Here is a 25,414-nt window from a genome sequence, read left to right on the forward strand (position 1 = left end):
AATTTCTCTTCTTCTCTTTGATCCCAAAGATTCAAGGGCAAGTCTCTTAATAAGGCACATTTCAATGCTTTATGGTTTAAGTGAGAAATTAACCACAGTAGAGAAGATTAGAGTATAATTATATCTACATGTGTGGACTTTCATTCACCAGACTACAGGGGCTCTCATCTGTTAAAAAGAGTTGTAGGGAAAAGTGATCTTATTTTCTTGTTTTGCCGCTAGTAACACTTTATAGCCATTTTCATTTATTGCTAGGATATCTTTGCGATTTTTTCCCCTACTTACACTGTTTCTGTAATGTGACAACTATCTATTTTATCACATTTCCACTTCAAATACGCCGAGATACAACTTTTAAAAGGAATACCCCCCCACATTTGTTTTGGAATACTGCATCACCAAAACACTGAGGAATTAAAGGGCAACGTGATGGATGGCAGCTGTCTCTACATAAAAGAGTCTTAGAGCTAATGTAATTACACAAATGCTCGTTTTATTACACCCTGTATCCTGAATTTTTGAACAGATGCAATAAACGGTCAATTACTTCAGTGACTGGTAACCCCAAGTAGCAACTTGGAAGGGAGAGGGACTGTGTTTCTCCAAACAGACCTCTGCCTCCAGCTGAAAGTAAATAGAGGCAGCAGCCTTGCCCTATGTACCATTTTTCAATTAATCCTATGCTAATTGACTTAGTAAGAAACGTGTTGGTCATCTGACTCATTTTGAATCATTTTGCCAGAGCTGCTGGTGCAACCAAACCGCTCCTCCCCATCACACGCATGCTTGATAAATCAGTAAGTCAGGAAACGTAGCCTTGCTGATGACATAAATGTGTCAATTTTTTTTCCATGTTGTTTTAGACAGACACTTAAAAGCTGGGGAGAGAAATTGGTTTAAAAATGCCTCAGACTGATGTGTTCGGTTTCAGAAGCAATTCCTTTTTTCTGCTTCTGATTGTATTAGACTTTAAAAATAGCAAAAGTCTATTGAGTGCCTGATAATAAGGGGATGTTTGTTGATTACAAACAAGAGACACTGGTTTTGCCTCTGTTTTTGTGGGTAGCACAGTGCTATTTATCTCTACATGCTCCCCTTAAGTTTGAGAATTTTCTATTTCTCCAAAATACTCACAGATGGTGGCAGGCGATTACATGAGAGTAGGTTTTCCTAAGCAAAAGTCTTGGAATGCCAAACCTTACACACTGACTTGCTGAGTGATTCACCTTGAAGGGCCATTTTATTTGATATTCTGCGACCCAGAGTCTTGACATGGCTATAATTCCCAGAGAGTCTCGCAGCACCAGGCATCTGTCATTCATGGCAACAGTAAGTTGGCTTGCACTATATTAAGTCACATACTTCTCTCTCTCTCTCTCTCTCTCTCTCTCTCTCTCTCTCCCCCTCTCTCTGTCTTTTGAAAGTTATTTTATGAGAAAAAGAAACATCATTGAGATCAGGTGAATTTCACTTTCAAGACATTTTATATAGTTATGACATCTACATGTCTTAAGAAAGTTAAATCAGAGAACATGATTTAACCCATGTGAAAATAATTTATTGTAAGCAGGCTAATTTGAATAAAGGATAAATTATATCAAAATCAACAAAACGAATGTCTCAAGCTTTGATATTTCTATTTGGGATGTGCATGCCAGAACATGTTCATTGGAGGTGTCTTTGCTTTATAACAACAGGTTCATTTTCATATACAATTACAAGGAGCTACTCAGTGTTTTAAAGTGATTAACCAATGGAATACGTTGATTAACCAAAAGAAAAATGGGAGTACTTTCTTGCAATATAGTTAAGCATTTCCCAAAGTAGTTTATGATAGATGCATTCAAGGAATAAAGTCATTTACTTAATTAACTTAATTAAACACACTATTGCACTCGCTGCTAAGAGGGTGACAGCAAGAAGGTAAGTAATGCTTTTTGCCTTTCTCAAACATTAAATCTGGACGCAGAAACAATGTATACATGAAATTTCCAAAAATGAACATAAAACAAACTCCGTGAGCCTGATAGAGTTCACCCTTTTTTTAAGTTGGTCAGGGAAGTCTATAAAGAGAGGGTAGATGATGGATGCAAAGAGAGAGATTCTATTAACATCCAGGTGAAATTTGGCATGAAGATCGTGGAATATACAGATATAGATAAAGATATAGACAGAGACATAGGTAAAGAGCTATAGATATACATCATATTCTGATTTATAAATTTTCACTGAAAAATTGAAAACCTTGAATATTAAATGCATGTGTGTTGGTGTGCCTGGGAGGCTGAGTCAGTTAAGTGCCTGACTCTCATTTTCTGCTCAAGTCACCATCTCATGGTTCGTGTGTTCCAGCCCTGCATCAACACAGTGACAATGTGAAATTTGCTTGGGATTCTCTCTCTCTCCATCTGACTCTCTGCCCCTCCCCTGCCTGTGCCCTCTCTCTGTCTCTCAAAATAAAACATAAACTTAATAAACTCTAAATGATTGTGTGTTCGTGTGTGTTTGTGTGTTCATGCAGGTACACATACATAAGTGCGGCAGACCAGGCATATGATATAAAGGTACCAGAAAAAAACACAACCCGGGTCTTCCTAGCTGATTGTTGCCCCCATAATAGAATAGGACCAATGCTGTCGAGCATTGATTTTTTTTTTTAACCCACAAACCTACAGTGATGCTAAATCTCATCTGTAGGCCATTGTTGTCATCTCTACGTCTTTTCTCTAATTGCAGGTAAAAATAGTATAATAATGATCATTATAAAAAAATCTAACGTGCATGAAAAATTGGCTTCCAGTGTTGGACAGGCTCATTTACAGATGATAATGGCCATTCAGGCTATAAATTTGTGGAAGGAGTTTACATGAAATTGCAGCTTGGTTTACACAAGAAGAAGTATGGACAGCATGAAAGAGTGTCAACTGTAAAAAAAAAAAAAATTAAAATAAAAGGGGCGCCTGGGTGGCTCAGCCAGTTAAGCATCTGACTTCAGCTCAGGTCATGATCTCACGGTCTGTGAGTTCGAGCCCTGCGTCAGGCTCTGTGCTGACAGCTCAGAGCCTGGAGCCTGCTTCAGATTCTGTGTCTCCCTCTCTCTGACCCTCCCCCATTCATGTTCTGTCTCTCTCTGTCTCAAAAATAAAAAACTTAAAAAAAAAATTAAAAAAAGAGAGTGTCAACTGTGAAGTCAGAGGTGTTGATTACAACTCCAGTTCACTTATCCTAGAATTGTGACTTTGAAAAATCATTTAATATCTCATCTTTTCTTATACACAATGGGGATAATTATAGTCTCTCTCATAGGTTCACTCTAAGTTTAAATGGGCTAATATTGCTAAAGGGTTGAGATAGTACCTAGATCAAACATATGTCTGGCTGTACATGTCTTTGTAAAATAAAAATACATCTCAGAACCCTTGGTGTCTACACAGAGGTTATGAATCTCCAACAGAGGGATGGAGTGTTCATTATTTCTTAAACTTAGTTGTCCATTTAGTGCAGTTTTGGATTCTTGGATTATAAATCAAAGGTGTTCTATTGCACAAGTTTGGAAATACTGGGAAAGTGGATAAGCCAAGATGGCTTCACAGTTTTCTTCTCAAAGTTCACATTCCAGAAAACTGAGAAAACAAAAAAAGATAGCAAAGAAGATACCACTAAGGAAAGGTGATCAAAAGTCAAATAAATTACAGCAATGGTGCCAGATGCTTATAACTTTCAGCACTATTACCGATTTTCTCCTTCTCTCTTATATGTGTTTTTAAAAATTGAATTAAGAACCCTCAACATGAACATTCTTATAGCAGACCTACTTATTGACGCCCAGTGACCAGAATATCAAATAGGACATGATCTCGAACAAGTTAGGACATCTACTTATTTGGTCACCCCTGGCTGTCTCTCAGTGATCTTGTCTGTTTCCCTTGCATGTTTACCTTGCACAAAGTATTCCAAAGCATGAATGTTCAATGAATGGTTAGTATTTGCTAATAAAGCTCACTGTGTACATACAATATTTCTTGTTACTCTGATAAAAAAATTGTTAGAGGACACAAATAATACAAACAATGAGGCACATGTGAAGGTCAGAATTTCATATGATGACTCTGTTCCATAACAACTTGGCAGAGACAGCACTGTTCCTGAATCTCAGATTTGACGATACAGGGAACGTTTAGTGGATAATTTAGGTAAGCTGAATTTTGAAAAAAAAAAAAAAAAAGTACAGTTTAGGTAAGAAGAATATAAAAGAGAATTGTGTGCTTTGAAAAGAACCAATTCAAGGGGCGCCTGGGTGGCGCAGTCGGTTAAGCGTTCGACTTCAGCCAGGTCACGATCTCGAGGTCCGTGAGTTCGAGCCCCGCGTCGGGCTCTGGGCTGATGGCTCAGAGCCTGGAGCCTGTTTCCGATTCTGTGTCTCCCTCTCTCTCTGCCCCTCCCCCATTCATGCTCTGTCTCTCTCTGTCTCAAAAATAAATAAACGTTGAAAAGAACCAATTCATAAAGAAAAGTTAAATATTTGGCAAAGTATAATATATAGCTTATCCTGAAACAGATTGCTAATACAGAACTGAAGAGAAATTTGGTGATATAAGTGGGGTCAGAGCAGTTTCAACACCAGTATTTCTTTGTGTGCTAAAGATTTATCATAGTGAGCACCTTTTGTGTGCAAGGCACTGCGGTGGGAATTTTATAAGACATGGCCATTAGGTGTTTGAAACAGAAGAATTTTTTTTCCTCCACAGCTCCTAAACACACAGCAATTCAGAACAAATTTACCTTGATTTGGAAGAATCAGACACATTATTGTCACTGCATTTTAGATCATTACTCTCTTGTGTTCTGATTAGGTTTGATTTATGAATGTGGATGAGAAACACTACAATAAGAAAAAGAGTAGTTCAAGATGGTCATGTATTTTATTTAGACAAGCTTTGGTCAAGGTTTCAGTGACATATAACTTTCGCTCTTCATCAATGTCAACTTCGTTGTCTTTATGCTGTCTGGTGACAACAGTCATATTTCATCGTTACACTGACCTTTGGAACATTGTTTGTTCACCAGGCATTACTCTATTTTTTTAAGTTTATTTATTTTGAGGGAGGAGAGAGAGAGAGAGAGAGAGAGAGAGAGAGAGAAGGGGAGAGAGAGAATCTGCTTTCAGTACAGAGTCCAATGTGGGTCTCCATGAAATCAAGAGTCGGAAACTTCACCAACTGAGCCAACCAAGCGCCCCACCAGTCATCACTCCAAAAGGGACTTTGTCTTACCTTTTGGGATTGGTACCAGTGTCTCAACTTGTTCACTACTATTTTACAGGGTGTCCAAAAGCCTAAATCTTGAGAAAGACCAAAGAATTGTTTAGTATGTTAACCTTGGTTAACCCTGCTCTCTTTCTGTCTTGCTAGTAATTTAGATGCTATTAGTAACATAGTCATTATCCCATTTTGGGTTAGGGGATCAAAGATAACTCAAATTATTAATTTTATAAAATTTGAGTTTTATTAGCAGATAAAGTGCATTTCTATGTTGTATGTTTCCGCCAATGTTGCTCATTGGCCACATTATTATTCAGAATATTTGATTAAGTCATTTCTCATGGGTCACGTATATAAGTAGAGTCCATTAAGAGGTATAGCTCTTCCTCCCCTGTTAATGTAAAAGGCATTTGTTAGACCCAAAGGGAATGTGAGCCTTGGCAATATTAGGGCAAGGAGATTTTGTATTGATAAAAGATAATATTGTGCTCATCTTTGAAGATTAAGGTGCAGAGAAGAAAGTAGAAGAAAGCCAAAGGTATTATTTATATTGCTAAGGAATACACATATGTTTCTATTAATACATTGGAATATGCTAGTTTCTCCTAAACATAATTTCATAACTTTGAATTACCATTGCACGTGGTCAAAGACGTAATTACCTTATGTGACAGTCCATGGGTCTGCTGAGCCTTTCTGTGCTCTCTGGGTTAGAAGAGCAGTCACTCAAAGACCCCATGGCTTGGGTTATTCACATCTATGTTTTTCCATGAAAGAATGTTTTCAGTATAAAGCTGAGAGCTACTATCTTTCATGGACTATCTTTTATTTCTACAACTAAAGTAAAAACTGGAAAAATATTTTAATTTTTAAAAAATTTTAATTTTAGTCTTATTTAGAGAAGAAAATGCAATGGATTAGGTGTCAGGAAATTGTATATTAACCTAACTTTTTTCATTAACCAGATTTGTGACCCTGAATATGTACCTTAACCATAATTAGTGTTCTTGTTTATAAACTAAAGAAATTGTTATATATATATTTATATTTATATAAAATTTAATTTAATATTTATATACAATTTAAATTTATATAAATATAATAAATATTTATATATGTATATAAAGAAATTGTTAGATGTATATATATATAACAATTTCTTTAGTTTATATATATATGTATGCATAGATATAGCTATACATATATAGATATAGATATAGCTATATCTATACATATATATCTATATCTATATATATATGTATATATACAAATTACATGACATGACTTTTGTAGGTTGAACTGAAATTGATGAACCAACCAAGATAAAGTAATTGAGAGTTTAGAGAAATACATTAGCTGTGATCTTTGAGTTATCTGGAAGTCAGTTGGTGCACACCATTTGGCATATTATTAGAGACAAAGGCAATAGTTCCAAGGCTCCAATATAACTTATCCAAGAATCCCAAGACTCTCAAAAGATGTCCCCAACAAGTTCTTGCTTCATATGCTGTTTGGAGAATATATTAATCACAGGATAGAGCAAAAACTAGATTTCGATATGAACCATGGAAAAGCTGAGCACATTTTCTCTATGAATTTTCATTTACTAAGGTGCACAGAACAACGGAAAATCACAATACATTTTCAGAGAACCATAAAGAGGTAAGTGAAAATTAAGTAGTCATTAAAAAAAAATCCATGGACAATAAGCATTCTTCTTAACAGAATTCTCTGTTTCTTCTTGAATTAAGGTTTGATGTCTTTGTTTATATTAACCAAGAATGAAAACAAAACAGAATGAAAGAAAAATGAGGGGAAAAGAGAAAGGAAGAAAGGAGCCAGACAAAGAAGGGAGGGACAGAGGAAAAATAGTCTACTGGGAAGGAAGGAGAGAGGAGAAAAAGAGAGAAAGTGCTTTCAATCTGCTTAAACTAAATCTTGAAATCCCTTACCCCATATATTAATGTTAAGAAAGTTGATCTCTCCTTTTACCAATACTAAAATTCTATTTTTATACATATAAATAATTAAGAGGGAATAAAATAATATTTTACCTCCTGGTAAATATTTGCTTAGGTAAAATATATCCATTAAGCTGTGTTTACTGAGTCTGCTATATTCAGAACACTGTAAAGGCAGAGTGTTGTAATGTTCAAAGATTATTGTGATGTGTTGCCTTTTACATTCCCAAGATAGTATTTTTTTTCTACAAATGCCCTTTTTTAAGCACAGCATATACTCTGAGGGCCCCTGTAAGAATTTAAATGAGAATTCTTCAGAAGAAATAGTGTTGCAGAGATTAACATTTAAACCTCTGCTAATCCCTGAATAGCACCAAATATCTTTTCTTTTGAATCAGGATACTGTATTATGCTCAAAGAAAGCAAAAATGAGCAAGTAGCTTGGAAGGCATAAATATAAAGCATTTGGATAATTATAGATTTCTAGTCATGTCACCACAACAGAAGTTAATCCAGCTATAGGATTTGGGTTATAAACTCTGATTTTCCTTTGGCATATGACCTGAAAACTACTTTTTTTTTTTCAACTACGCTGAGAATTGTCACATAGAAACTTAACTAATAAGAAATGTATCATTAATTTCTATTCTTTTTATTTGGAGGAGGACCTAATTCCTAACATTAAATTTTGGGCCACTTAATAAAAATTAATTAGTTGGGGCGCCTGGGTGGCGCAGTCGGTTAAGCGTCCGACTTCAGCCAGGTCACGATCTCGCGGTCCGTGAGTTCGAGCCCCGCGTCAGGCTCTGGGCTGATGGCTCGGAGCCTGGAGCCTGTTTCCGATTCTGTGTCTCCCTCTCTCTCTGCCCCTCCCCCGTTCATGCTCTGTCTCTCTCTGTCCCAAAAATAAATAAACGGTGAAAAAAAAAATTAAAAAAAAAAATTAATTAGTAACGATATAACTCCTTGCATTTTTCGCTCATTCCTATAATTCAAAACATGGAATCATTTTTTTAAAATAAACTTAATGCGAATAAATGAAATTTTAATGGTCTTATTTTATAAAGCTCACTAGAAATGACACATTTCAACAAATAGAGATAAATAATTTTTTAATTATTAAATACTTTAAAATAAGCTGTTGAAAATATGGTTTAAATGCAGTTTTACCCCCACTTAATATACTACAGTCCAGAAGGAACTTTCTCCCATCAATATTTTAATTTCAGTTTTTGTTGCGATGTACCTTGAGATTTGATGAAGTAGCAAGAAACATTACACATATTTATGTTTCATTTGTCTCAATGTCATCATATTTGATATGCAACTGACAAGGGATAATATTACTATGTAGAAATATACAACTTCATGTAATCATAATGCGATAGGAACAGAAAATATATGCAGCAATTTCTGTGCTATTTCTCCATTCGGCAACGGCATCGTCATTGAGATAAAATTCAAAGTGAATGCTATAACCAGAGTTGAAAGTTTTACAATGCTTCCTGAAATAAATGTCACAAAATTTGATATATGCAACACATACTACTCATATGTAAATTAGCATATGGGGAGTGTATGTGAATCACTGTTTCTGACATTTATTTCATGATGCTCTATAAAATCTTTCAACTCTGCTTATTGTTCTTTTTTATTTCCCTCAAATGAACAAATCTTTCTCAATTATGGGGAAAAGTTCACATTAAAAATACCGACATGCTGTGTGTCTCATTTATTTGAAGTGGTCTTAAAAGATTGTCCTTAGCTTTCAGTTCAATAGTCTATGTGTTTACTTAAATAATTTTATCTTTTGACTAATTATAACTTTTAATTCCCTTTGTTATATCAACCTATAACATTGAATCATTTTTACCTTTGCTGCCTAGTTACTCTTTCTGTTAAAGTCTATTTCAAGAAGAAGCATTCATTCTTCTTTGTTTTGTCCTTACAAAATTAATTATCTCACTATTTCCTACACATTAATTGCTTGTATTTTATTCAATTAGAGTAAAATTCCAAAAACTTTTTATGGCAGACTTCTTCATATTAAGACCTTGTGTTATGAGACAGAGGAGGCTTTTATAGAGAAGCAAGACATCCTCTTTTCTCAAGGATCTTGAGATCTTTTATAGGAAATTAAACAAATATTTAAGGAATAGAAAACAAGAAAGAATATGATCTATTTCCTAAGATAGTTATAGTGAATTGAGAGGTCTGCAAAGGCAATTATTATGAAAGAACTTAAAGAAAGAATAATATTTTGATTATGTGTTACTTTTTCTAAAATATAAGCAACATGTCATCAAGGCAGTAAAATTATGGGGAAGAGTTATAAATAATAAAATAGAATAACTCATTATATATATATATATATATATATATATATATATATATATATATATACGTATATATATATGTACATATTACAACTAATGACTGAGACATTTGGAACAACAAAGAAAATGTGTTCCAAGTGAGGAAAATTTAAGCAATGTTCAGGATGCAGAAAATGTGTTTAGAAAAGTGCAGGAAGTCCAGTGTGTACAAACTGAGGTTCAGTAAGATATGAATGAGAAGGAAGTCACAGCCATATTTTTGATGATGGTAAATATGATACAGATAAAATTATATTTAATACAGGTATATATGGAGAGCCAATGAAGGATTTTGAGTAGGATTTAATATTAGGAAAAATATAATTTTAGAGAATATGACAATGGTTTTTAAGATTCACTGGAATCTTAAATGAAAGCAGCTTTCAAGTGTCCAGAAGAGAATCATGGAAAAAGGATTCAAAATTGTGGATAGACCATAAATAAAGGGAGCAACAAGTTAGTTCATCCTATGTAGCAAAGTGATTATGATAGTACCTGTTTTAATTTACATGATGATGATATTAGATATTTTGGAGAATGTTTAAACATTGCATATGTTTTTTGCACATAGAAAATAAAACATGAATTTTCCTTCATTTTTAAAATGTTATTGTTCTGGTCATTTTAATAATTGTAATGATAAAGAAACGATGGTGATTTTAGAAGGAAAACATGGAGTCATACATTGGTCCCATACTGAAAAAAAACAGAAGAATAATATTTCAAGGCTGTGTGGGGTGGTTTAAAAAAAAGTGTCATTAACAAATAATGAAGACAAAAATAGACTTGTTTTAAAAAATGAACTTGAGGGGCGCCTGGGTGGCGCAGTCGGTTAAGCGTCCGACTTCAGCCAGGTCACGATCTCGCGGTCCGTGAGTTCGAGCCCCGCGTCAGGCTCTGGGCTGATGGCTCAGAGCCTGGAGCCTGTTTCCGATTCTGTGTCTCCCTCTCTCTCTGCCCCTCCCCCGTTCATGCTCTGTCTCTCTCTGTCCCAAAAATAAATAAACGTTGAAAAAAAAAAAATGAACTTGAGAAGTTTAACTTTTGATATCCTAAGTTTGAGACAAAATAATTGTATAGAGGTTGAGTTTTTTACCAAGGAGTAGAAATGTGGATCTGGCAGTTCTACCATTGTTCATAAAGATTCAGCTCCCCTCCAAGAAAGAGGATTATACATCCCAGACTTGTTGAACAGAGACAGACATGACTTCTTTTAGCCTCTGGATTTTTGAGAAGCAGCATGTCGTGTTTTGGGGAGGAAGCTTTAAGAAGCAACATATGTTCCTCCATTTACCGTGTTCCAAGTGAAGGATAGTCTCTCAACCCAGATTCCTGAGGGAGGTTCCCATCAGACAAAGCTAAAATTGAATCAGAGGGACATACAGCAAGAGGAGAAAGACCTCAGTTGTTGTGACACAGTGAGGTATTAGAGTTGTGCCTGCAGCAAGACTTCGCCTGTCCTAACTGATACAGGTATTCAGGAAGAGTACTTGAGAGAGAAGAATTTTAAGAATAGGGGCGCCTAGGTGGCTCAGTCTGTTAAGCGTTGGTCAGACTCTTGATTTCTGCTCGAGATCTCACAGTTCCTGAGATCAAGCCCCGAGTCAGGCTCTGGGCGAACAGTGCGGAACCTGCTCGTGATTCTCTCTCTCCCTCTTTCCCTGCCCCTCCCCCCACTGACACATGCTATCTCTCTCAAAATAAATAACAAAAATAAACTTCAAAGAAAAAGAATTTTAAGAATAAAATGACCAACATTGTCAAACACTGCCTACTCTAAAAGGATGAATCCTGAAAATGGTATTTAGTATGTACAGAACACCAGTTGCCTGAAGAGTGTGATCTTACTAGCCACATGGGTGACAGAATGGAAGTGTTAAAGACCGAAAGGATGCCCATCCTTGTCCAGTGTAACTAATTAGAACGCAGATGCCGTTGTGAGACTCCTCTCGACTTTTCTCTGGAGTTTGAAGAGGTTCTGTGGGCTTGCAATGCTCTAAAATTGCGTATGATTTTCTTTAGGTATATTCTTAGTATTCAGATGTTGCAACTCCAGAGCTAATCCTCTAAACTTTTTTAAGATAGTATTTTGTTTAAAATGTTGTACTTCTTTTTTCTATTTTTGATTAGTTTGTACTCTATTTTTGGTTTGTCTTCGCTCCATTATACCTTCTAACTTTTGTGTTATTTTTCATCAGTGCTTTAATTTGAATTCTATGAAGTCTTTTCAAAAATACTCTGATGTATATATCTTTCTTCGTTCTTGGATGTAATGTATTGATTTAAGATTCTCTATAACCTTAATGAGCGGCTTTTGTGAAATCTCTATTCTGAGAGCTGAGCATGAGTAGTTTGGTGTAGAAGACTATAGACGTTCACCTGAGCCACACCATTTTAAATTTTTTTTTTTTTTTACATTTTATTTATTTTTGATAGACAAAGACAGAGCACAAGTGGGGGAGGGGCACAGAGAGAGGGGAGACACAGAATCCGAAGCAGGCTCCAGGCTCTGAGCTGTCAGCACAGAGCCCAATGCGGGGCTCTAACCCACAAACTGCCAGATCATGACCTGAGCCGAAGTCGGACGCTTAACCAACTGAGCCACCCAGGCGCCCCATGAGCCACACCATTTTGGCTGCTAGTCCAGATAACCTGCATTTGAATGAATTTCCAGTTGTTTCCAAGACGGGAATGAAACTGATTTCCCAACTGTGGTAAATTGAGGTGATCTGGGTTTCCAAACGTGCCTTAAACTTTAAAGCATTTCTTTAGATTTAAGACAAGCGTCCCTGACATTTTGGGTGTATCCCAATTCTCCCATTTCCTGAAGGCTCTGTGGACAAATAAGTTAACTTTTGGCTTTCCTCACTGCTAGCTCAGATTCAACATCCTTAACTCCACTGAATAATTTTCGATTTCCCTCCTACTTTCCAGATCCCAATCATTTATTATAAAAGTCTCTCACATTTTAGTCTTTTTTTTTTTTTTTTTTTTTTGCCTTTAGCATTTACGGTAAAACAAATTATCACTCTTAACTGCAATTTCTTTTTCCTGGAATTTCAAGAAGTGACAGATAGAAATTTTCTTTTTCTTTCTTTTCAAAAATAACAGCATATAATTCATGTCCCATACAATTCACTTATCAAACCAAATGAATGATTTTTAGTATATGCACGGAGATGTGCAGCTGTCTCCACAATCATTTTAAACATTTTTATCAGGTGTGTTCTTTTTAGGAAATGTTAGTGTGTGAACATAAAGGCACACACAAACATGCTTGTGTTTTTGTATATCCGTGTATATGCTTGGATAGACACGGATATATATGCACATATATGTGTCTCTGCATATATGTACAGCCACACTATATCTCTGTCTCTATCTCTATCTATTTATCTATCATCTATCTATCTATCATCTATCTAACACACATAGAGGCATTTATGTGTGTACAAACAAACAAGTATATTTCAAGTCAATAATTAATCTCAGTAGATTTTGTTAACCAGTCATTTTCTAAGCAAACAATTTACTCCAGATTTTGGTGGTACTCATTGACTTTCAGGCATACGAATTATGTTTAAATTTGTCTAATAACGTTATTATGTTAGTCTCCTGACTTATATACCCAAGTGTATGAGAATGTGTGGGTGTGTCTGTGTGTACATACATATTTTTAATTTTACTTTTTCTCTAAGAGGTTTATGTTATTTTCCAATTATGCTAAAAAAATGTTTCCTTCGAATTGTCATTTTTGTTTCACTTTTAGGGTAATCTTTTATAATAGATTAGTTTACTAGGTATACATTCAATCTTAAAAATCAATACTTTTCTTAAGTGTTTGAAAAGACCTTCACAAAATTGATATTAAATAATTATTTTATGATATCAGCCTTGCACTTATTATGAATTTACAATTTACTTAGGTGTATGCCATTAAAAAGTTTGCAGTCACCACTAGGGGCGCCTGGGCGGCTCTGTCAGTTAAGCGTCAGACTCTTGATTTTGCTAAGGTCGTGATCTCACAGTTAGTGAGTTCAGGATCAGCTTTGGGCTCTGTGCTGACCGTGTGGAGCCTGCTTGGGATTCTCTGTCTCCCTCTCTCTCTGCCCTTCCCCTCTCTCTCTTTCTCTCTCTCAAAAATAAATTAAAAAAAAAACAAATAAAAAGTTTGTTTTCAATTCTAAACTATCCAAGTTTATGTTTCTAATTTTTCATGAATGACAAACTGATTTAATGTAGAATAGGGAACCAAATCATCCGTCATTTAAACAATCTGGATATGGCTTAGCTATTAAGATTTCCCATGTTCAAATAGATATATATATACTTGTTTACATTAAGGGACTCATGCTAACAGATTCAATTATCCTTAATAACTCAGTCAATTTTATTAACCATGCTTTTGTAGCATACACGACATTCCATATATGGGTCACTAGCCGATTTTTAGATAGGTAACTTAGGTTTATATCTAGATGATAAAGTTACTTGTTTAATATCTTGATTTATATGTCCCACTGCATATTTTCCTTTGAACTATCATATATACTGTAACACACTATATGGAACTCTAAACTGGAAAAGTAAATTACAGCCAACTTTCTTTATCTTCTTTATATAAGAAGCGTTTACATAAGTTTTTGAAAGAAATAATTAAATGATGAACCCTTGGTCTAGACTTTTTAAATTTAATTTCCTTTTTGTATATAAGGAAAAAAAAACAGATTAAGCTGATTTGTCCAACCTACATGTCCTGGATTTGTGGGTTATGGCAATCGTTAATGCTACAGTCAGAGGAATATTTGATGATAAAATTTTCGACACTCTTGGGTGCCTGGGTGGCTCAGTCAGTTAAGCGTCTGACTTTGTCTGAGGTAATGATCTCAGGGTTGTTGAGTTTACACCCCACATGGGGCTCTCTGCCCTCGGTGCAGAGCCCTTCGATGTTCTGTCTCCCCCCTCTCTGTCCCTCTCCCACTAATGCTTTCTCTCTCAAAAATAAGTAAACATGAAAAATAAAGATATTCTACACTCTTTCAGAGAAAAAAAAATCTTGAGACCAAACAAAGGAATAATTTACTTGGAAAATTATTTGTTGACAGAGGTAATAGGGCAGTATGTGTATAGGCAAAACAGACTCTCAATTGCCCTATGATAGTTTATATCCTTTTAGTACTAAGAACTTATATATTAGGCTCTTAGTAAAGGATAAAGATATAAAATTATAATAAATAATAACATACAGTATTAATAACATTATAAAGATATAATAATAAATATATAAAGTGTTTGTATTAAAGAAATGGTGCTAAAATAAATTAGTAAATGTAGTGTATCATATCAAGACACTGAATAGGCAATATTTTAACTTGTGGTGTATGAACTTTTCTAGAAACATTTTCTTTCATATATCCATAATCTTAATGTGTTGATGCTATTAATTTTAAATGGAAGGAGAAAATAGTTCTCTTGTGAAATCTGCCAGAGTTGTGACTTAAAATATTTAATATAAAACATAAAAAACGCAATATTTATAACCACCTGCTGATTGTAAAGCACAGTTTAGGGTACTGCATTATTTATACTTAGTGAAAATGTGTGTACAGATGTGAGTTAAATTGTGGACAAGCTTTGGACATGCATCGATTATAGTCAAGATGTAAACTAATTTCATTTTAAGAGATACTTGCACTAATTTCAAGGGGATGATCAAGAATGTTCTGAGTACATTAGAAAGAACAAGTAGCCTGCAGAATTCATTATTATTTACTTTTATTCTCAAATCTTTACATGCTTATTGTTTGAGTACTAGCTATATTTCTGAAATGCAGCTTCTGGAAATTCCATCAAAAGCCACATCTGTAGCATCATAATATATGTTCATTGAAGGAAGAGATTTTTAGGAGATTCATGAAGCTTTAGGAGTTTAACAGAAAAGTGTCCATGATGGCAGAAATGCACTCTTCCGAAATGAGCACTGAGTGGATGAAGCCGTACATCACAGCAGATCAATACCCAGCATGATGTACTGTCTCGTGGCAAACTTTCTCTTCTTAGTGTAACACACAATAGATCAACAGAAAAATAATTCCAAGCAAAGAGTCACTGGCAAATAATTATATTGAATTATTTCCATTGATATTTTTTCTCTAATATTTTAATTCAGTTTAAACACACACACACGCACACACACACACAGTAATACAATTCAATCAGGCAATGGGGAATTTGGAATATACTACCCTACTTCCATTAAAAATACTAACTTGTCAGTTATTTAGTTTAAGATGTTTCCCCTCTCTAGGTACTAATAACAGTGTTTTCTTCTCAGTCAGTACTAAATCTAGACCAAGAACAACCCAGAGAAATATGTTTCCCTTTCAAATTCTACTCAATTGCACAGGAAGCCTGTAAACAGCAGCTTATATTTCATATTCAGCATGAATTTCTGAGGATACAAATGCAAAGAAATGGACATCACTGTTGTCACATTGTGGCCACCCTAGGGAGAGGTACACCTCTAGAGTATGCAGTTTGTTACCTCTTAACATTTAGAATGGCTTTGGGGGCTTCTGGGTGGCTCAGTCAGTTCGGCCTACAACTCTGGATTTTGGCTCAGGTTATGGTCTTGCAGTTCATGAGATGGAGCCCCATGCAAAGCTCTGACAGTGCAGAACATACTTGGGATTCTCTCTCTCCCTCTCTCTGCCCCTCCCCCACTCGTGCTTGTGCTCTCGCTCTCTCTCTCTCTCAAAATAAATGAATAAACTAAACAAAATTAAGAATGGTTTTGGAAAGAAAACTAAGCTAAAGAAGTATTAGAAGAAGGAATGAGAAGTATCAGATATACCCCAAGAATAATAGCAGATAGAAGGACAGCAAGGGCAAATGCACATCGGGGGCAGGCAACTAGATGCATTGCAGAAACTTCGTTATTTATGTGAGAGTCTCACCAAAACTAGGGAACTACCTTCTTCATAAAACTCAAATTTCAGCATATAAAGTCTTAAAATTCTCATAGAAAATACCTGGCATATCTGTCACACCTCAGTCCTTGGAAAAGAATCAGAACTTTTCAATGTAGTTATATTGGAAACTTAATTTTCTTTTCTTTTTAAATTTTCTTTTCTTTTTTCTGTATTAATTAATTAATTAATTTTTATTTAAAGAAAGAGAAAGAGGCAGTGAGAGAGGGAGACAGAGAATCCCAAGAAGGCTCTGAGCTGCAAAGCCGGATATGGGGTTTGATCTCATGAATCGCGAGATCATGAGCGGAAATTAAAAGTAGGTTGCTTAACTGACTGACCCACCATGTGTCCCTGGAAACTTACTTTTCTTACTTGTATTCAAGGCAGTCATCTTATGATTGCCCAGCATCCAAATGGTACCCTTCCTGTGTTTGGAATTTTCCCCACTGCATGAGTCTTGTATAGCAGAATTCATCTCTCATGACATAGTTCTCTCAAGCCAAATATTTATGTTTGGTACAACACATGACTTGAAGCAGCCAATAAGACATATCTACCCAGCCTGTTTATTTAATAACTAGTAAAACAAGAATAAGGATGCTGGCAATTCACTATGAGAATAGCCGTGGAAATGGTAGCAATATTCAGTTACCAAGAATACCTTGAAAATGGTGCCATCAAGGAAAATGGTGCCATCAAGTCCTGGCAGCATCTACACTGTAAGCCATGGTATATGATATCTGTCAGTGGCAATGATGGTTCTGACCAGATGGTTCTACTCAGGCTGATTTGTGCTGGGTGGGTTACCTTCCTAGCCTGTTCTACATCTGCCCAATTTCTTAGGCCTGGTTCTCCACCACTCCCGTTGATGCTGTAAACTACTCTAAATCCTTTCAGTAAATTCCCTCCCTCTTTAAAATTATGAGAGTAGAGATAAATACTTATAGTTAACCATCTGACTGATGCATGCACATCACAGTGTGACTGGTGACATACGGCCCTCAGGGCTTGATATACAATTTAATTGACTTGTAGGATAAATCACACACACAAGCCTTATACAAGTGCTTAACCCACCCAAATGTCCCTATATGGCTCATTTCATACTGTTTCTCAAATGACACCACACATGATAAATAAAGGCGTCCTCATTTATTTCTTTTTCTGTGACACATCATTGGGGAAGAGTCAAGTATACATTACAGATTTGTGTATGTAAAAAGAGGTGGATAGAAGCCATCACCTATAACAAAGTCATTTGGATTTCCTACCCAGCAAGCAGATCAGTTTGCTTGGAAAACTTGGTACGTAAGGGCAGATCACTGGAGATAAGGCTGCCAAAAAAGTAAGCAAGGGTTAGATCATGATGAGCAGTTTATTAGACTGTGAGATTTGATTTAAATCCTGTAGACCAATGCTTCCTAAAACTTAATTGGCTATAAATCTTTTACAATTATTAAAAAAATAGAAAAATACAAATCATTGAATCTGCACTGTAGTGATTTAGATTTAATTAAGATTATGCACAGAAATATGCATTTAATTTAAGCACCTTGAGTAATTTGAAATAAGTAATCTAGTAACACATTTTGTGGAGCTTCAATTAGGTTTTATGACAATTCATTTATCCACTCATTTATTCAGTCTTTCCACAAACATTTATTAAAATCTTAATGTGGTTCCCTATAGGCATTGAGGATATGGCAAGTAATGTGTGAGGTTGACACTATCCCTCACGCAGCTTACATTCTATTATGTTGGGTGTACTGGTAATAGAGGGGGGAGGGGAACGATTAAAAAATTACAAAGTTAAATGGATATAGTTTACAGAAAGTAAAGCAAAGAGTGAGTTAAGATGCTTGAACTTCATGTGTTACGGTTAATCATAAAAGGGCTTCTTTGTAAGGAGACATTTGAGAAAAGATGGTAAATGCACAAATATACCTAAGAGAACAGAAAATGCTTGGAATTTGGAACATGTGGTGAATTTGAAGGTTGGCAACAAAACCAGTGGGGATACAAGGTAGCAAATAAGAACTTCTGCTAGCCAGGGACCAGATCTGGTCAGTGTCTCTTGCGAATATTGAGACCCTATGCCTTTATTGAAATAGGAATTTAACAGATGTCAATCAGAGCATGGACTTATCCTACTGCCATTCAGTAAGACCATGGATAATCATTCCTTATGCCACCCAATGCTCAAGTGGAGAGTTTGGTTTGGGAAGATGGATTATATTCCTTTGTGGTATGGGAGAAATGGATAGTTTACAGATATAGGTGAAGGTAGTTTGGTAGATAGAATTGATGGAATCATGTGGAAAGTTTCTTCTGAACGATCCCCTTATTCTCAGGAAAATAGAAAATATACTACTACTGAGTTTGAGGTTACCCTCTGAGACTGTGTTATAAGGTTACGGAGAAAAGAAAAGCACCATTCTTATTCGAGGAATGCGCGAATAAGCAGAGTAGGGGCACACAGTAGGCTTGTTTTGCAACACTAAGGGTGACTTTGTAATTTGAAATCATGAATGTCAAATGGTGCCATTTGTCATATTGGTGATTTTTTCCCCCAGCAAAGCTCAGCTCTGTCTCTAGAAGCATAGAGAAGGCAAAGACCTAAATTTAACCAGATCAATTATTTTCCCAAGTAAAACACATGATAAGATAATGGCACAAGGAATTTGAACATACATAAAAATTACTGATGTTAGTAATAAACCACAGATTTTTTAAAACCCCTAATGCCTGGAGGGCATCATGAAGCTGAACAAGAGAGAAAATGATATGTAATTCCTATACTGTAGGTGCTGAGGGGCAAAATTTAGAAGTTAGGATTCTGAAAGTATTAAACTAGAAATATTTGAGCTGTTGGCTTAAGATCCTAATGCTTAATATGAAATTAGGAAGATTCCAGTCACTATTTATACGGAAGCCTGAGATATGACTATAGAAATCGGTGGCTGATGTTGAGAGTGGAATCATAGGAAAAGACTTCAAGGTAATGAGTATCCAGGGTATGACCTCACATAATCCCATTAAGTATTTAAGTTCATTTGAATTATAAAATGAATTTATAACTATAATTATAAAACTATTACTGGTTTTGGAAATTAGGGATTGCATGCCATTCCTAAATCGTTCCAGTTACTGAGTAGCAAACTCCTCAAAAACGTATTTTTGGGGCGCCTGGGTGGCGCAGTCGATTAAGCGTCCGACTTCAGCCAGGTCACGATCTCGCGGTCCGGGAGTTTGAGCCCCGCGTCAGGCTCTGGGCTGATGGCTCGGAGCCTGGAGCCTGTTTCCGATTCTGTGTCTCCCTCTCTCTCTGCCCCTCCCCCGTTCATGCTCTGTCTCTCTCTGTCCCAAAAATAAAATAAACGTTGAAAAAAAAAATTAAAAAAAAAAACAAAAAAACACGTATTTTTAATTCAAAGATTTTTAGAGCCTTATGAAAGTATTTGTTCATTAAATAACATCCACATATATGGCTTGGTTTTCCTGGAAGAAATTTATAATTACTTAAGAGTATCAGTAGAGATAATTATTCAGTGAAAAAATTAACAGCGAAGGAAGGGAGAAAGGAAAAGATGAAAGAATGGACCAAGAGAAAAAAGGTGAGTAAAGAAACAGGTAATTGAAGGTGAGGAAGAGTAACGAAGCTAGGAAGGAGAAGAAGAGAGTAGTAAAAGTAGAAGTAATAGAAGGAGTGGGAGAAGAGAGACTTAGAAGTAGAAGTAGACACCCAATCCCAGGAAAGGATGTTTTCCATAGGTAATTAGGCAAGATTTGGAAGAGACAAAGAGAGGAGAAGGAGAGTTAATTAGTATGAAATGCGACGATAAAGGATTTTCTGAGGTGGGGGGACCTGAACAGTGAACAGCAAAAAGCAGAAGACAAGTTGTACACAGCACGTATGTGGTACCGGGACAGGCACAACATGGGAGAGGGTCACTAGATTTGCCAGCTTCCCATCTGTGACGTCACACGGCACAGCTGGTCCAGGACACCTCAGCTGCCCTGGTTTCTGCTGGGATGTGGCAGGACGGCTCCGGGCTAGGCTAGGGAGAGGAGGAGTGTGGAGATGACTGTGCCGGATTCCCAAACATCAGATTTCTGTAACTTCATGAAGTGGTTCCTACAGTTGACAACTTAATGCTCTTTTTGCATCCGTGTTGATAAAAGTTTACAATTTAACAAAGAGTCTATGTGACAAACGGTGTATGCTGTAACTTACCTTTGAATTTTATATATTACAGCAATCTGGCTTTGGAAGTACAGAGGGATTCTTTTTAACACTGATTTTGCGACATGCAGGAATTTTACAAGATGTCACCCTCATTTGTTTTGTATTTTATTTTATTTTTTAATGTTTTTATTTATTTTCGAGACAGACAGACAGAGCATGAGCAGGGGAGGGACAGAGAGAAAGGGAGACACAGAATCCAAAGCAGGGTCCAGGCTCCGAGCTGTCAGCACAGAGCCCGATGTGAGGCTCGAACTCACAGACCGTGAGATCATGACCTGAGCTGAAGTCTGATGCTCAACGGACTGAGCCACCCAGGGGCCCCATTTCTTATGTATTTTAAAGCAAATTTAAGTTGTTTCTGACACCTTCCGTGTATGTAAGTTTTATGTAAGTGAGTGAAATAAATGGAGGGAAATGCATTGAGGACTCATGCTAACTATGCAAGGAAAAAAGGTCACTATTTTTAGCTTAATGACCCTAAACTTAGTAACACTAATATAATTTAGAAAAAAAATAATGAGTTGAACTACAGAAGAATCACTTGGGAGTCATATATCGATTATGGTTCTTGTTTGTAAGCTTCAAAATGTTAAAACATGGCCAAGCAAGAGAATTTGGTGCAATTCACAGAAAGGACAAGGAGCTCAAGAACCAGGTTTGTGAAGGGCAGGAGCTCAGATACTTTTGATGGCCCACATGACATCCCCTGGGCTAATCTATGATTTCTGTCACAGCTGTACATGCTGACAGTGTCCTGCCTCCAGCTAGTTCTCCATGAGTATCTTCACTTTTGTGCCTCAGGGCTTTCTCTGAAGCCTTGGGAATCTTCTCAGCCTGCAGGTATAATCTTAGTGGGCAGGGAAGTTAATGCCTCCAGGGCAGCTTCAACCTTTGGGGAATAATTGCTGTGGATAAATGTCCCAGCCTTCAGGCACACCAGTGTCTAAGGCATTTTACATGCTTCTCTAGCACCCACTCCTTCCTATGCCTAATTCAGAGAACCAGATTAAATGCCTTTTACTGCCTTTTTCTCCTTCCCTATTCCAAGTTCTGTGCTTCTTCATCCTGTTACATGCGGTCTAATTTTGTGGCAAGGTCTGCTTCTGGAGAAACCAAAATTAACATAACAGGAAATAAGAAACTGCTGGTAATTTGTTGGAAGTAACATGCTTTCTTCAGGATATGGTCACAGATTCAATTATTGTCAGCCTTGAGCCACCGTCTCAATTGTCCAAGTTTCAAGCATCTTTTTGCTTTACCTTGGGTCGTGGGTCTACTAACTAACAGTGCACTGCATTGGTTTCCTCTTGCTGCTCTAACAAATTGCCGTAAACTTAGCGGCTTAAAACAAGACAAATTTATCATCTTATAGTTTTGAAGGTGATAAGTCCTAAATAAATCCTACAGGGTTTCAGCAGGGTGGTGATCCTTCTGTAGACTCCATGGGAGAATTTGTTTCCTTGACTTTCTAGCTTCTAGAGACCACCTACATTCTTTGCCTCATGGACCCTATCTTCCTTGCCAAAGCATGTCTCCCCAACCTCTGCTTCCATAATAATATCTCCTTCTCCGGTTCTACGTCCCTTACCTCTTTCTCATAAGGCTTTATGTAATTACACTGGCCTGCTCAGATAATACAGGATGATTTTCTGATCACCAGATTCTTAACTCACTCACATCTGCAAGGTCTTTTGTCATGTAAGGTGACATATTTGTGGGTTCTGAGGTTGTGGACAGGGGCATCTTTGGGGAAAACATTATTTTTTTCTACAGCAGTATAGCACCCAGATTTACAGTGAAAATGGATTTTATCCAATAAGGGGAAGCGATCTCTGTGAGAATAAATGCAGGTTGTTGACAACTGAAGGTGGTTAAGGGATGCCAGAAATCACAAGCAACACATGTCATTACAAAAAAAATCCCGCTTATATGAGCTTTATTTTTCCCCAGTGGTTCTTTTGAAAACGCTAATTAAGTCTACTGTGTATAAGTTATGCTAGGACCCAGATGAACCTGACATTATCCCTACCCTCTAAATGCCTTGTAGACTATTGTATTCAGAAAAATAAGGCAAGAATCAAGTTTTCAAATGTATTATTTTTGTCTAATAGTAAATTGGAGTTTGTTTTAAATAATTTAGGTAGACAACCAGAGACCAAACACAACTTCTTTTAGATAAACTCACATTTCTCAACTTTAATAAGTCCTACACACAACTCATCAAGCAACACTTATGCAGTAACATGCACATGCACACACACACACACACACACACACTCCTAAACTTGAATAGTTATAAGCAGCCTGCCTTGGGCATGGTCTGGGAATTATTGAAATGTGTGACCTATTCGAAAAACCTATCGTAATTGTGGAGGCTGCCTACTTTTCTAACATCTTATGTGATTTGTTCTCTAACTTTGAAAACCCTTACAATGGTATTTACCTATTGTAGACATTTATAGAATAAATGTTTACATTCTCCAAAATTCATATGTTGCAATTCTAATCCCCACTGTAATAATATTGGGAGTAAGGGCCTTTGGAAAGTAATTAGGTCATGAGGGTGAGTTCCTCAGGAATGGGATTGGTGCCCTTATAAAAGCGACCCCAGTCTGTGATCCAAAAGAGGGTCCACACCAGAACTTGATCGTGCTGGCCCCCTGATCTGGGACTTCCAGCCTCTAGAACTGTGAGAATCAAGTTTCTGTTATGTATGTTATGTATGTATGTGTGTATGTATGTATTTATTTTAGTTTTGTGTTTTTATTTAAATTCCAGTGGGTAAACATATAGTATAATATTAGTTTCAGTAGTAGAATTTAATGATTTGTCACTTACATACAACAACCCAGTACTCATCACAAGTACCTTTCTCAAAACCCATCATCCACTTAACCCATACACGAATCCACCTCCCCTCCAGCATCCCTCAATTTGACCTCTACAGTTACGAGGCTCTAATGGTTTGCCTCTCTCTCTTATTTTCCCCTTTGCTCATTTATTTTATTCCTTAAATTCAACATATGAGTGAAATCATATGGTATTCGTCTTTCTCTGACTTATTTTGTTTAGCATAATATACTCTAGCTTCATGTCATTCAAGTGGCATGATTTCATTATTTTTATGTCTGAGTTTCATTCCATATTGTGTGTGCGTGTTGTATTTACATATGTATATATATATATATATATGTGTGTGTGTGTGTATAATACACACACACACACACACACACATATATATATATACCACAACTTTTTTTTTTTTCCAACGTTTATTTATTTTTGGGACAGACAGAGACAGAGCATGAACGGGGGAGGGGCAGAGACAGAGGGAGACACAGAATTGGAAACAGGCTCCAGGCTCCGAGCCATCAGCCCAGAGCCTGTCGGGCTCGAACTCACGGACCGCGAGATCATGACCTGGCTGAAGTCGGACGCTTAACCGACTGCGCCACCCAGGCGCCCCTATACCACAACTTTTTTATTCATTCATCAGTCGATGGACATTTGGGCTCTCCAGTTCTGTTATTTATAAGTCATTCAGCTATAAGACTTTGTTATAGCAGCTGGAACTAAAACATAGTTAACCGAATCTGTAACACAATTATTTTTTATTAAGCCCTCTCCCACAGTTTGCGCCACCCCCCCCCCCATATCTTCAGCTGAAAGGGCATTCCTAGTCCCTACCTCCTTTCTCATTTAACCTTTTACCACACAACTCGTAAATGGCCTCCTATTTGACTCTTATCTCCACAAAGGAAATAAGTGTTCCATCCCACGCAATGCTTATGATATAATTAATTACATGTATGAGTTCATTATGTATTGTAGTCCTCATTTAAAGATATACAATTTTTACAGGAGGTCTCTGACATCAAGATTTAACACACTGTCTCAAAAATACATAGTTCAATAATGGTTTTAATGAATTGTACTGAAATTAACTGAAACTAGTTGAAGCAAAAGGTAAAATATGGTCAGATGATAGAACACTTAGGAATTAGATTTTTAAGGGGCAAATAGCAGAGTTGCAATTCTAAAAATATTAATCTGCAAGTGGTATAAATAGAGAAAGAAAGAAAAGTTGGAATTGGAAGTAAGATTCTAATAGAATCAGGTGAGAAAAAGTAAGAGACAGCATTAGCACTATGGCTTTGCAAATGAGATATTGCTAACTTTGAGAACATCTTTCCACTTATACTTTTACAAACTATAATTATTCCTGAAAATATTTGCTTAGGTCAACTTGTTCAAGAGGAGTTGTATCCCAACATATGGAGGAAAAGAAAAAATGTTCTCCAGATGTCATTCTGCACAGCAGCAACAGAAGACTCTTTCTGCTGTTACTATGTTTAATTCTTCTTCATAGGACTCCAATTACATTTTCAAGTTGTTTAATTTAGTCTAATTTCATGAATTTACTTTAAAGTTCTTTCTGGGAGTTCTCCAGGCAGTCTCATGCAGTCTTTGGTAGCTAATGAATGATAACAAAATCATTTGTTGTTATAGGCGACAGGAGTGTTTTTCAACATGTTGTTAGGCCAGTGATGTTATCACATTTTGATTATTTGATTCCACTTGGTCCTTATAACTGTTACCA

Source organism: Lynx rufus, unplaced genomic scaffold (assembly GCF_022079265.1).
Source record: "Lynx rufus isolate CCGP_SWC_20201006 ecotype Redwood Valley unplaced genomic scaffold, mLynRuf1.p SCAF_3, whole genome shotgun sequence".
Taxonomy (NCBI): Eukaryota; Metazoa; Chordata; class Mammalia; order Carnivora; family Felidae; genus Lynx; species Lynx rufus.